At 43.5% G+C, this 13798-nt stretch overlaps 1 pseudogene; it reads right to left on the minus strand.

Moving 5' to 3' along the window:
• Positions 1-8602: 8602 nt before the first annotated feature.
• LOC139640765 (mitochondrial import inner membrane translocase subunit TIM50-like) lies at positions 8603-13214 on the minus strand (annotated as a pseudogene).
• Positions 13215-13798: the final 584 nt, after the last annotated feature.

The raw sequence follows: 13798 nt of genomic DNA on the forward strand, positions 1-13798 counted from the left end.
AGCAGAAACTCAGAAGAATATAATTTATAATCGATAGATAGGTAGATAGATAGATAGATAGATAGATGCTGCTGCTTCTCGAAACATTTTTATACAATATGAATAGGCTACTAGGCTACATATACAGGAAGGAAGGAGAGAAGGAAGGAAGGAGAGAAGGAAGGAAGGTGGTTGCCTTGATTCCTCTCCTAGCTATAGTACCAGTAGCAAATCTGTGCTGATGATAATCCTGACTAGCTGCTAGCTAATGACGGGTGGCTGCAGTTAGCTGTGTGTGTGTGTGTGTGTGTGTAGGGGGGGTGGTGTGTGTGTGTGTGTGTGTGTGTGTGTGTGTGTGTGTGTGTTTGGGGGGGGTGCTGACAAACTGTTGCTCATCTTTTTTGGCGCTCGCGACGCGGCTCGTCTCTATTGTCATTGTAATGAGGCCAGCGCGTGCCTCCGCTGGCCCTGACTTTACCCCACGGCACGAGGCACGCTTCAGATGGCCTGAAACACACACACACACACACACACACACACACACACACACACACACACACACACACACACACACACACAGAACAACCCCTCTATTGTCATGTTATTTTTTTTTTACCCAGACGTGTCTCTTCTGGCGGCTTGAGCTCGAGACAAAAGGATGAGATAAATATAAATGAGCTCGCGCGGCACAGAACAATGAAAGTTGCCGTCGCGCGCATCCGCCACCGGCTGGCCGCGTGTCATGTCACTGTCGGATAGTTTTCACAACAAACAACAACAACAACAACAACAACAACAACAACAACAAGATGTCCTGTTGTCTTCATACGGCTACGGACGGTACGGCAACAATACAGGTCCAAGTCGGTTTGTTAAATTTAGGTTTTCATTTGTTTATAAGCCTCATATAGATTATTTCTGTGTGGCTAATAAAATAAAAACAACACTAGAGAATGTGTCTCCCTACACAAAACACGCACAGATGCTCATGGAATACTGTTATAGAATAGAACAGAATAGAATAGAATAGAATTTTATTGTCCAGCCTAGGCAGGAACACCCAAGCTACATCACACCAAAACATCACATCAGTGTACGACAATCAATATGAAATGGCTGAAAGGGAAATATTTCCATCGCCTGTGATCGTTTAGGGTCACAGGAATATTTGTTCCATCTAGCAGGGCGCTGTGACCTCTGACCCCTGGTAGCTTGTAATGTAGGTGGTCCAGGGGCCGCAGCTTCTACACTGCTGCAGGGTGCGGAAGTCGCTCTGGATAATCAGTCAGTCAAAATGGACAAAATGTAAAACCACCTAGGAATCAACGACAACAAGACAATATTATTTAAACATTAACTAGATTATTATTCTGCCGCCTATTATTATAAACTCCACCGGCTCTGGGGCAACAGTTTGATGCTGAGGCCGATAAAAGCTCTGATGAAAACCTCCGCAGGGGCACGCGCAGCTGTCCGGGGGCGCGTGGCTTGCCCCGTCTCTCTTGATGTGTGCGCAATCCGACGGAGCGCGAGACGACATGGGGAGAGAGAAAGGAGAGAGAGAGGTGAAAGAATGATAGAGCAGATCGATATAGGCAGATGGCGCGCGATCGAATATGTGCATAATTGTCGGGTGATGATGAAGCTTCCTTGGTGTCGCGCACCGCACCGCACGCGTCTCCGTCTCCAGGGAGCTGCACGCGCTGAACAGGTAATAGCCGGTGGTTTTTCAGCACGCGCCGCGTCGGTGCGTCCCAGCAGGGAAATAAGAGGAAGCAGCTGATCAGAAACAGCAGGATGATTCATTCAGTCTGAAGCGCGAAGAACAAAACACTGAACTGGAAAAGTCCCAAACCTGCTTCTATATTACTGATGACTGATTAGTATTATTATTCTGTCAGTGTGATACATGACTGATCATATTATTTGGTCACATGTGGACTCTTACAGGCTGACAAGTGTGTGTGTGTGTGTGTGTGTGTGTGACTGTGCCACACCTTACCATACTGCCTACAAGTGGCGCCCGTGGATCCGAGCGCGCACCAAAAGGTTTATATAGTTATATAGCTGTGAGTGTGCTTAGGTGTGGAGGGTTACAGGGGGGTTTACGCACCTTCTGAACCTCCACGCGCACAAATGGTCCACAGAGAGGCGCTCGGGCTTCTGCTGAGGTGACGGTCATATAGGCTTACGGGGGCAGCGCGTGCCTGACAGAGAGAGAGAGAGAGAGAGAGAGAGAGAGAGAGAGAGAGAGAGAGAGAGAGATTTAATATGCAGTTTATTTCATTTTATTTTACTTTATTTCTATCTCATTTATGTTTGAATCTATGCCTTGGCAACATGTGCACGTGTACGTCATGCCAATAAAGCTCCTTGAATTGAATTGAATTGAGAGAGAGATACAGATAGAGAGAGAGAGAGAGAGAGAGAGAGAGAGAGAGAGAGAGAGAGAGAGAGGGTCGTCGCCGTGGGAAAGTCTGTCTCCACAGGTGTGAGCGAGAACCATAAATGTAAATCTGCGCGTGGAGCGTCTGTCCCCCTTTTTCCTCCGCGAGGCGTCAACAGCGACACCTGCACAGACAGGAGGGGGGCGGAGCCAAGCTGCTGCCCGACACACCTGTCAATCATGACCGGTCCTGTCAAATTAAAACAGTCAAAATGGAAATCTTACTCCCGCCCCCCTGCTCGAAAAGATAGAAACGCGAAAGATGATTGGCTCTCCTGGTTTCACTGTCAAAGACTCAAAGTAGCGAGATCAGATAGTTTGAATGAATACCAATTTTATAAAAATGTACTCAAATATTTTTAAATGAATAAACATTGCTTCTAACATTTACTCAAATATTTATGTTTTAATTAATAGCCTAAATATTCATTTTACAGACATTTAGGCCTACTCAAATATTTTTTACATAGGCCTATATATTGATTTTACAAACATTTATTCCAGTTTAAAAAAAAAAAAGAATGAATCAATAGGCCTATTGATTTTTTACAAACGTTTACTCAAAAATCTGTTCTCATTGGGCACCAAATGTGACAAAAACGCACTGACTAGCCTAGCCTACTTTTACCTGAAAAAAGTGTTTTCTGTCTGTGGTGGTGGTGATTTGTGTGTGTGTGTGTGTGTGTGTGTGTGTGTGTGTGTGTGTGTGTGTGTGGGGGGGGGGGGGGGGGGGGGGGGGGTATTCCCAGGCACTCATTTATGACGCTGGAGGTGTCAGTTTTGAGTCCCAGCAGTCTGTTGGCACTCAGCAGTAAGCTGCATCAGTTCCCAGCTTCACACTCTGTCACAGACTCGCCACACACTGAATACAAACACATGAACTTATGGTTAAGATCAGTGATGTCATGAATAAGTAATAGTCTTCTCTAGTAGTAGTAGTCTTTTCTATTCAGTGGTGGAAGAAGTACTGAGATCTTTTACTTCAGTAAAAGTAGCAATACAACAATGTAAAGATACTCCATTACAAGTAAAAGTCCTGCATTCAAAATCTTACTAAAGTACATAAGTATTGGCAGCAAAATGTATTTAGAGTATCAAAGTAAACATACTCATTATGCAAACTGTCCCCATTTAGAGAGTTATATTTTTCATAAATTATTGGAATATTAATACTGATTTATTGACATACATGTACATGTAAGCAGCATTTTAAAGTTATCAACGTGAAGCTAATCTTAACAATTTAGCTATACTTTTGGGTAGTCTAATCTATAACAATGCTATTTTATAGTTATTTTATAAAGATGATCAAATGTTTTAAATATAAAATATTGATCTGAAAAGTAACTAGTAACTATAGCTGTGAAATAAATGTAATGGAGTAAAAAGTTCAATATTTCCCTCTAAAATGTAGTGGAGTATACAAAGTACAAAGTAACATAAAATGGAAATACTCAAGTAAAGTACAAGTACCTCATAATTGTATTTAAGTACAGTACTTGAGTAAATGTACTTAGTTACTTTCCACCACTGATTCTACTGTAAACACCTGGTTGTCTGAACAGTGACAGAGTCACGTGGGCCGCCTGGTTTAACGGCCGTAGGATTTACATCGATCATTTGGGATTTAACGTTATATCATTATAATTCATTATAATTCTCGGTAATTCCCAAACCACAAACAACTCGGGGATTATTAAGGGAAAGTGAGATTAACACACACACACACACACACACACACACACACACACACACACAAACAGCCGCCGGGCATTAAGGATTTTGGCACGTGGTCGTCTGTCCGTTTGAAGGGGGGGGGGGGGGGGGGTCTCGCGCTGGTTTTGTCACCTGACAGTTTGCAGGTAGGCGCGAGCTCACCCCCCCTCGTCCGCCACTTGTTCCCACTTTTCACGCGCCGCTGTCAAACGGTGCTATTAACATGTTTTAACACACACACACACACACACACACACACACACACACACACACACACACACACGCACACACACACACACACACGCACACACGCACACACACACACGCACAGTCATTAACATCTGTTTAGGCTATAGGCTACCTATTGACGATTTGGTAACGATGATAGGTGAAGGATGCGCGCGCACACAATCTCTCTCTCTTTCTCTCTCTCTGTGTTTCTCTCACACACTAACATATTTTCTTTCTCTCTCTCTCTCTCTCTCTCTCTTTCTCTCTCTCTCTCTCACACACACACACACACACACACACACACGCACTGCAACTCCCCTCACTAAGCAATAAGGATTAAAGCCTTGTTGTCTGTTGCCTTTCTCTAAATGTTAATCCCAACAAAAGGAAATTTACAGAGGAAAGAGAACTTTAAAAGACACTTGAACTCCTACAAACACCTTTAATTCCTAATCCTGAAGCTGGATCTGCTTCCAAACACCCTTTAAAATCCCTTTAAAAACGCTTAAAAACCTCTTAAAAAACCTCCTGGAAACATTCCTGAGTTAAATCCTCAGGAATTCAGACACCTTGAATAAATAACTCCATCAGTGCAGATCTGTTAATCTGGATCAGTCAATATTTAAAGAGGCTCTGAGTGTTTTTGCTTTAACCCTTCAGACCCCAACAGGCTGCAGTGAACCTTCACTTGCTGCTTCCACACAAACACATCTATCGCATGAACAAAAAAAAAAAAAAAGATATTTACAGTTATGAGTTGGTATCATTTTTAAAGAGCAGAACCTCCTCTTTCATTTGATGCCAAACACAAGGCCCCAGCCTGGCAGTTATACAGATTTCACAATGCATACAATAAGACTAAAGAAAAATCATATAAGTAAAAATAGGATGGAGGACGCCCTGATCTTCCTCTATCTGGGCTGAAGGAGCCGGCCGGTCTGACCGAGGAGTGTGTTTTCCAGCAGTTCTCTAAAACAAGAACCTCTTCACTATATTTAACGACGGGACTCTAAAGATTTATTTTTAAGTCTAAAATTTCCAGTCTTTTCTACACAGTACTAACTAACTAATCTGCATTACTTGACGCTAATTTGTTCCAGTGAACTTGTAGTGTTTTCCAGAAGCCTACAGGCATGAGCTGTATCAGATGGTTATATCATCTTCATTTGTTTGGTGGATTTATGAGTCTCTTGGGGTTTTTTTTTTTTTTTTGGGGGTCTCCCCTGGACTGTTTCCCCTCCTTCTCACGAGGGATGGGACGATATATCGAAATACAAACACGTGTCAGATCCATCTGTTGTGTCAGGAACATGAATGGTGATATCAGCTCCATGTTATTCTGCTGTCAGGAACATGAATGGTGATATCAGCTCCATGTTATTCTGCTGTAGTAATCACTAATGAGACTCTTGACCATCACAGTTTCACAAGCTCTCCATCCAAATTATATTACTGTCACTTTTTTTTTTAATTGTTGTTTACATTCTAGCAGCCAATGGCATCGCTAGAAAGATTTGAGTCTCAGAAATAAACAGAATTCTGCACAGTCAGACTTTGCTGTCACTGAACTTTTATTAATTACATCGTATTTGAGAGATGTTCAGTATCAGATATCTGAAAGGGCCTGGGGCTGTAAGTGTTTAATCACATTCTCCCTAAAATATACTGCTAACTGGGTGGATGCATGCAGGGTAGGAAATTAATTTATGTAAAAATATAAGATTTATAAGCCAATTTCACTATTCCACCAGCCACACTGATTTTTAGAATTGAAAATAAGCCTCAAATAGTTTTAGTTCTATAAACCTTTGCTCTGAGGCAGAAAAAATCAGTGAAAAAGACAAGAGGTGAGAGAGGAGGAAGCTAAAATTATGAAGCCTAGCGCTCTGCTGCTATCTGAAAAAATACAATCTAGCTCAGTGATTCTCAACCTTTTTCATATCAAGGACCCCTAATCTAGTCCACACTAAAGCCACGGACCCCCATTTGACGAGATTTTGTCTCTCAGACCCAAATCTGAGAATATTTTTTATTGTTAGAAATGATTTTGTCCAGAATCCCATGACTGTCTGTATTGTAGATAGAGAGATAACAGAGAAACTATGATCAAAACAGTCATTCTTCTACATTCTCTAATTGTGTTAACTTCTTGTAAATGAAATAATGCTGAAGTTTAACAATTCATCGATTTGCTGGGGACCCTCTGGAACCCCCTCAAGGACCCCTGGTGGTCCCCGGACCCCATGTTGAGAACCACTGATCTAGCTAGCTGCTGAGCTTCAACATCATGATGCCATGGTCATGAAGGAATGAAAACAGAAGTCACTGCCATTTTATGTATTTTGACAAGAGTTCTTTCTTTACCATTCGAGGTTGCCAGTTAGTTAACTAGCGCTGTGAAAAACATGGCTCTTTGGCTCCGTCAGAGTCAACCAATCAGATTATTTCTGCCTCTGATAAATATTCAACTAAAACAATCTGCTCAAATATTTGGTTAATTGGTTAAAACCCAGAGTGAGGAAACCCTCCCAGGCTGCTGGCTGCTGTTTGGTGTTAATTTCCTCTGTGGATGCAGCTTCATACTTCTGCTAAACATCTCCAGCTCTGCCAGACCGGTGCCGGCTCCAGGCCTTTAGGAGGTGATAATTGCTCCGACGCCTCGCAGGATTAAAGGCTCAGCTGTGGTGAAGCCAGGAGTCCAGCAGGGAGAGAGAAACACCGCAGGGCCGCTGGGCTTTAAACACATGAATCTGAAGGATTCCTGACACCTCGTCTGGAAGGTTCGGTCAGGACAGACTGAGGGAGAACTAAGGAGTCCTACGCATTCTATATTTTAAAACTCAGCAACACATTCCAGCTTTTCAAATTGTTTATTTACCTATGGAAAAGTATCTTAAATACACAGTAATAGTGGATGCACAACCAGTTGCCCTCTGCCCCAAATTGTATTTCATTGAATACAAAAGGTATTAGGCTACTCTCAATACTTTTCCACAGGTTAATACACTGAAATGAGGCCACTCTTAAGTGTTACGCTAGCTAAAATTCATGACCTTCCCCAGACCTCCATTTTTAGACACTGCAGATTTTATTTTGTTTTTTCAGCTTTGGCTATATATGGGTTGGGGATGTAACTAATATTGTGACGTACATGCCTCACAGATTGTAGTGTTTTGCTCAATTTGTGTTTTTTTTCAAATGTGCTATTTATTTGTGCCGTTTCAAACATTTGGAAAATGCCAATAAAATCTGATTCTTATTTTCCAAACCTTGTCTCAGAATCCCAACTGATATTTCCATCCCCATTATTCAGTAACATGGATACACTGATGTTTCTTTGATAGCTTTCCAACTAGCTAGCAAGGCTAGCAAAGTCTCTAGCCGGCACCAGGCTAACACAAACAAAGAATATTGCAGCTGGCTGGATGTTAACAAAGCTACTAGCAGGTTATAAGATTCTTAAAATCTTGATAATATTCAATCTTTAATGAAATCAAACAAATAAACAAAAAACAAACCTGAAACTGTCCTGTCGCTACTAGCTATCCAAGTAGCTAGCAAGGCTACTGACCTAGCTAGACAAACACCAGGCTAACCAATATACTGTAGCTGGACAGATGTTAACTAAGCTACTATCATGGATAACTTTGAGCACTTAATGTTACAGTTAATTCATTTTACGTTACTGATGCCTATGGAGAGCCTACATAATGTATGTACTCTCTTATGGATGTCATTTGAAGCGTGGCAAGGTAGCCTACTACTTCAGTTAAAACATATTATTGAAATATTGAAATAATTACTCAACAAAACAAGAGTAAATGTAATTTGTTTCTTCAACCCTTGCAACCGATTTACTGAACAGTGACAGTTCAGTTAGTGTTAGGTCCCATTGGACCATAGCAGACTATGGTGAATGAATATTTTTGAATGAGTATAATGAAGTAGTATTTTTTTAACAGGCACTCTGAAATTGAGAAAATTCAATACTTAAAAAACAAAGTGGAGAAGTGTTATCAGCTGGAAGCTCAAAAAGGAAAAACTGGGGCAACTGATCAGTAATAAAAACATTTACAGCCTTTATATAACTGACATGGCAGGGGATCAAAATTAAGTTTCCACTGTTTGATGCTTTGTTACTAGCAAGGAATTTTATCATTATTATTCTATTCAAATGAATCCACAAGGATGTGGTCAGGAACACTCAGAGAAGAAAAACAATAGTTTGCTGTTGGAAACGAATGGGAGTTGTGTGTTCAAAAGGCTAGAAGTAGAAATCCACGAATAACCAGCCTGTAAGAAAAGTGTCGACACAATTTACACACTTTGCCGAACATGAAAGAAAACAACGGCACTGAAACCCCTTTAAGTCAAACTTCATAACGATATATAGTGTGTCGTTTTGTTTCCTTTATTGAGGATGTTGTTGGTGGATAAATGGTTCACATCAACTGAAACTCACAGAATATTCAACAAGCACATGATGCAGACAGCGGCCGAGTCTCAACACTACCTCCCGGCTCCCTCGCCTGGATCTTTCCCTACGGGCCGACTCTACCGGGGACAAGAAAGGTTAAGAGAGTGCAGAGTTAGGCTGGGTTTAAACTGTTTCAAAATGGACGCCTCCTGGAGTGATGTCATTCAGTCCTCCAGGTCCATCCCACAATGCAACTGGGCTGTGAAATAATAAATACCACGGAACTGGATAAAATGGTAATTCCCATTCAAATCAACGTTTCCAACAGACCAGGTAAAAAAAATACAAAGCTCTTCCTGAAAAAGGCTTGAACTACCTCACTGCAGCTTCTGTAATTTGTAGTCTGTGATGTTTATCTTATTGTAAGTCTGTGTTGAAGTCACAGCTGGGTTAAAAAGTTGCATGATCCTTACAAAAACAAAAAAGGGATTTGTTTTTTGTTAAATATTGCAATATGAGTTGAGAGCATCAGACCTCAGAGCTGAAACAAATGCAGTGCAGTAAGAGTTGGAAATTGTAGGAGCCAATATTCTTGTTCAGTATTTTTAAGATTAATTGTGCATCCCTAATTTTAGCTGATTACACCTCAGCACTTTCTGAACTGAAGTGGTTTTCCAGCGGTTTTGTATTACGAACGAAGGACTGACATCAAACCCGGAGGCTGCCATCTTTATGCAGCTGGTAGATGAACCTACAGTCTATGAAGAGAGAGAAGGAAACCGGAGGAGGAGGAGGAGGAGAAGAAGAAGAAGAAGAAAAGCACGAGCCAAACGACAGCAGCACAGAGACAAACTCTCACCGGTTTCAGCTACAGCAACACACTGCTGCCAGAGGAAAACCTGTCAGCTGCACAGTCAACTCCAGGAAATTTAAAAAAAAGCCTCGTTTTTAGATTAACCATCATGCATTTCTGTTGGTTTTTGTTTTGTTTTGAAAGGGTCTCAGACAGCAGAGGGGAGTAAAATATCCAACCCATAGAGCAGTGGTTCTCAAACGTTTTCACGTCAAGGACCCCTACACTGACACAAATTAGACCACGGACCCCCATTTGATAAGATTTTTGCTTTTAGATGTTTTATTACAGAAAGTGTATGAAACCCATGACCAAAATAGTCATACATTCTGTCATTGTGTTACTTATGGATGGAATTATAGTGAAAATAAATGATTCCCCTTTTTGCTGGGGACCCCCTGGAACCCCCTCAAGGACCCCTAGGGGTCCCTGGACCCCACTTTGAGAACCACTGCCATAGAGGACTGTAATACTTGAGCTCGACTAAAAACATGAAGAAAAAAAAAAAAGGTTAGGCTGCGTTCACAGACAGCAGCCCTTTTCTCATTAAAAGCAAAAGGGAAGCGGCCCGGGTGACGTGGAACCGCTTTTTCCCCCCCAGCCGACCAATCGCGATCACAGAGACGCCGGCCGTTTCCATAGCAACAACAAATATGGAGAAAGTGAAAGTGCCGGTGGAGAAACTGGACGTTGTAATAAGTGAATTTCCGTTACCGCAACAGCGATCATAAAGGCAGTATGGATTTACCGGACATGTATTGGAAATGTGTGTGTGAACGCAGCCTTAGAAGGTTTTCTCCCGACAACAGTGACACACTAGACTCCTCCCACTGTCCAAACACTACATGGCTCTTGTAGTTTCCTCTCGTACATGATCACTCCAGGGTCACAGCATTATCCGGGTCCATCTAGTGTCTGGGTGCTGTGACCTCTGACCCTTGACCTCCTTAGTATTGGTTGGCTGTAATGTTGGTGTTCTAGGACTTGAAGCTTATTCTACTGTTGAGTCGTATAAATGTCTAAAATGTAAAGTTTGTAAACGGTGGGTTGGTTTGGTGTTGCGTTGTGTTGCCAAGGGCTGAAACACCCTCACCCTCAATCGACAGAATTATTTTTTTTCCCGCATTGCCATATTTTCTCTTCGTCCAGCTGTCTGGTGTCCAGCTGGCTCAAAGGAACAACGCTCTGACATACTGTCCTTGCTTTCACATGCTATGTATCGGAAAAAAACAAATTCACTACTTGGAAATTTCACATGAACGCCATTCACAGCTGGATGATGAAACTGGAACTTCTGAGAAAATTCTGCTTCCCCGAGTTTCCGACTTATGACGCAACGCTGACCAGTCAACAGTAAGAAAACACTTCTATACACATGCAGCTTTATTACAGGTTTGTAGTTAGCAGACTAACCATCATTTGTTTAAATGAAGTTCGTCAAATTAACTTGTTAAGCTGCAGGACGGCCATGTTTGTTTGTCGTTTGTCTTCCAGGTTTGATTTTCCGACAAATAGCACATGAAAGCAACCGACCTGGAAGTCCCGATGTGGAACTTTCCCAGCAGCATGTGAACGCACGCAGGGTGTGTGTTCTCTCTGTGAAAGCCCCGCCCACTTCTCCCTCCCTCCTTCCTCCATTGGCTAAACCGCCTTTGCAGTCCTGGCGTGTCATTGGCCAGACTCAGCGTGACATAGTTCAACATATTCTGACATATTCTAAAGAACATTACTATCCTTTATTTTCTATTATTATAAAGAATATTCATAATTATTTTAACATTGTCTCCGACAGCCCGTCAAAACAGTCTTAGATATACATTACTTCTTGCAGAAAAATAGAAAATAAAATAAAAAAAAATTCTGAAACGCATGGTTGAAGGGACACTGCAGTGCTGATCCCAGTTCAGATCCTGTGTGTCGGAGAGCCAGACCAGAGCTGGAGTTGCGATAGCAGCGCTGGTCCCAGATCAGCCTCCAAAGCCACTGACAGAGTCTGAAGCTGGCGTAGATCGTCTCTTTTTTAACCAATCAGCAGTTTACTATGCATCAGGTGACACCAAGATGACCAATGAGCGACAAAAGGGGGAGGCTGCCGTCGCCCCCGCCTCCGAGAACCAGGAAGCGCCTCTCTCATTGGCGCAGAGTCTAGCCAATGTCCTCGCTCCGTTCCAGCACCGCAGACCCCGCCCACCGAGACGTGATTGGTTGTTTGTGACAGCGGAGACCGCCGAGGCGGGTCGCCCGCTCTCTCTCTCTCTCGGCCCCGCCCCTCCCCGACGCCGAACCCGCCCACCCGTCGGCCAGAGAGGGTGGAGGGCTGGGCTGCGATTGGTGGATGTGTGAGAGGGGCGGGGCTCACTGCTGTTGGAGCGCCAGAACCGCGACGCGATGGAGCCCAGAGACATTCCCTGTTTCTTCTGCTGGGAGAGCTCCGCCAGACGCTGCTCCTCCTCCTGAACACACACACACACACACACACACACACACACACACACACACACACACAGACAGGTGCAGAGAGACAGACAGGTAAATAAAGAGACAGATGTAAATAGACACAGGTAGGCAGAAAGAAAGAAGTTAATAGGTCGCGGTAGAATACAATGTAGGAAGACTCGATTTGCATTAAATAATTAATTTTTGAAGGCCTAAAGGACTGGACTCCATTCACTGCAATTGACCAAATTTTATTTTTGGCTGAACTATCCCTTTAACGCAGCTTCCTTCAAAATAAAACAAATGACAAACAGCAATTTCGTAGTGAGGTGAGGTGTTGGGGGTGCGTTGGATTTCTCCCCCGACCTGCGCCAGCTGAGCCTGTCTGCGCTTGAAGGCCTCGATGGGGTCGTCCTCCAGGGCGTAGTTCTCCAACACAGAACGCACATCGTCCACTCCACTCAGAGCAATGGCTGAGGAGGAGGAGGAGGAGGAGGGAGAAGAGAGAGGAGAGGAGGGAGAAGAGAGAGGAGAGGAGGGAGAAGAGGGAGAAGAGAGAGGAGGAGGGAGAAGAGAGGAGAGGAGGGAGAAGGGAGAGGAGAGGAGGAGCAGAAGAAGAGAGGAGGGAGAAGAGAGAGGAGAGGAGGAGGCAGAAGAGGAGGAGAAGAGGGAGAAGAGAGAGGAGATGAGGTAGAAGAGAGGAGGAGAGGAGGAGCAGAGGAGGAGGGAGAAGAGAGAGGAGGGGAGATGAGGAGGACAGGAGAGAGGAGGAGGAGAGGAAATGAGGAAGAGAGGAGAGGGAGGAGAGGAGGAGAGCAGGTGAGACAACTGGTTTTCTGTTTGAATTGTCCTGAACCAGGAGAAGAATGAAACATGCATACTCTCTCTCTAACCCACAGTCTCTCTCTCTCTCTCTCTCACACACACAGTCTCTCTCTCTCTCTCCCTCTCTCCCTCTCTCTCCCTCAGTCTCTTACTCTTGAGGAAGTTGGCGAGGTCGTAGAGCGTCCGGTCCTCAGAGTTTGCCGTCCCATTTCTTCAGAGCCATGCCGTTAAACCGGCTGCAGACTGAACGCCTCCCGCTTACAGTCAACCACTATCACCTTACTGGTGTCCCGGTTCAGACAGGACACGTCCTGAAGAGAGAGGGAGGGAGGGGGAGAGAGAGAGAGAGAGAGAGAGAGAGAGAGAGAGAGAGAGAGAGAGAGAGAGAGAGAGAGAGAGAGAGAGAGAGACAGAGAGAGAGAGAGAGAGACAGAGAGGGAGAGAGAGAGACAGAGAGGGAGAGAGAGAGAGAGAGAGAGAGAGAGAGAGAGAGAGAGAGAGAGAGAGAGAGAGGGACAAAGAGAGATGTTATACAATGTTATATACTGTAGTGCACCAGTTCACGTTACTGCTGTCCAGAAACAACACATCCTGAAGAGAGAGAGAGAGAGAGAGAGAGAGAGAGAGAGAGAGAGAGAGAGAGAGAGAGAGAGAGAGAGAGAGACAGAGTGAGAGAAAGATAGGTACAGAGAGAGAGAGAGATTACTCACCACTATTCCATGTAAAGAAGAGTCTAAATTTCCCCAAGTGGGATAATAAAATTTGACTTGACTTAAGTCTGATCTGTTATATAATTGATACTATTTTTCTTATATTTACTTCCTTCTAAATTCCTTCTAAAGTATTTGTCGTTTTGTTGTTGCACGCTTCGGCAACATGTACACATGTATGTCAT

This window comes from Centroberyx affinis, unplaced genomic scaffold, assembly GCF_046629955.1.
Source record: "Centroberyx affinis isolate AG114_WGS23_722 - 3 ecotype Tasmania unplaced genomic scaffold, CSIRO-AGI_Caff_v1 ptg010548l_1, whole genome shotgun sequence".
NCBI classification, from domain to species: Eukaryota; Metazoa; Chordata; class Actinopteri; order Beryciformes; family Berycidae; genus Centroberyx; species Centroberyx affinis.